This window comes from Triticum aestivum, chromosome 7D, assembly GCF_018294505.1.
Source record: "Triticum aestivum cultivar Chinese Spring chromosome 7D, IWGSC CS RefSeq v2.1, whole genome shotgun sequence".
Lineage (NCBI taxonomy): Eukaryota > Viridiplantae > Streptophyta > Magnoliopsida > Poales > Poaceae > Triticum > Triticum aestivum.
In genome coordinates this window covers 619,222,820-619,224,263 of record NC_057814.1, presented here as the reverse complement: position 1 = coordinate 619,224,263, position 1,444 = coordinate 619,222,820, and positions in this window count along the sequence as shown.

Below are 1,444 nucleotides of genomic sequence, written 5' to 3'. Positions count from 1 at the left end.
TCATAAGATCTTTTCATCCCATTGACCAGAATATGGATCAATTAAGTCCTCGACTTTATCTATCATCGTTTGTCCTCTTGGTGTAATAACCTTCCGGCTTTCACTGGTTGGAATCCAGGGATCATTCCAGATATTGAATTGCGCCCCGTTCCCAACACGCCATATGTGTCCCCTCTTGAACGTTTGAATATCCGAAACAATGCTTTGCCACGTGAACGAGGAACCTTTCTTTGGTCCCGCTTCAAGAATATTTCCACCGGGATAGTACTTTGCACTAAGAATCCTTGCACACAAAGAGTCTGGATTCTGGAGAAGTCGCCAACACTGTTTTGCTAGTAAAGCAAGATTAAAACTGTGAAGGTCCCTGAACCCCAAGCCTGGATGCACATTTTTCACCATGCAAACCAATGCATTGTCTTCTTTTCCTCACTATCTCCCCACCAAAACCCTACGATCTCATCATTTATAAGCTTGCAAATCCCCTTAGGCAGTTTGAAGACAGACATGGCATAGGAGGGGATTGCTTGAGCTATTGCTTTTATCAAAATCTCTTTTCCCTGTATTGATAGCGTCTTTTCCTTCCAGCCTTTCAACCTTTGACAGATTCTATCAACTAGATGTTGGAAGCAATCACTCTTATAGACTCCCACAATAGTTGGGAGACCAAGATATCAAGAGTTCTACAAACATCTTCTCTGATATTAACACTTGTATTAGGACTGAAAAAGATGCTTGACTTTGGTGTACTTACAAGTTGTCCCGAGCTTCCACAGTAAGTGTCCAACACTCTTTTGAGGGTAGTTGCATTCTGAGCATTTGCTTTCATGAGAATTAAAGAATCATCTGCAAAAAGGAGGTGTGAAATTGATGGGGCATTCCTGCAGACACTAACACCTTCCAACCTTCCAATTTCTTCTTCATGAGCCAAGTAGCTAGACAATCCTTCAGAGCAAAGTAAAAAGAGATATGGGATAAGGGGTCCCCCTCTCTGAGGCCCCTTGTGGGTAAGAACTCATCTGTTTCAGTGCCATTAAAACAAACTCTATAACTTACAGATGACACACATTCCATGATCATCTCCACCCACTGAGAATGGAAACCAAGCTTCATCATTATCTTCTTCAAGAAATTCCACTCCACACAATCATAGGTGGTGGTGATCTTTACGATGAGTACTTCTCAATCAATGATCTTGTCGCTCTTGTCTCGCTTAATGCGTGACATAGGGCACCCCTTAAGCTTAACGAGTGAGGTTAACGAGCCGAACAACTAGTTTATCCAGCAGGCCACGTCCAGCCCACGTCGTTCTCTCCACCTCTTTCAGCCCATTCAGCTAAGCAGCTGGCCGACGCAAAAGCCCACCCGGCTGCCGCTGCAAATCTCCCAATCGTTCGAGGGCATCTCATCCAGACTCGTTCCCCTCAAAAAAAAAAAATCCAGACTC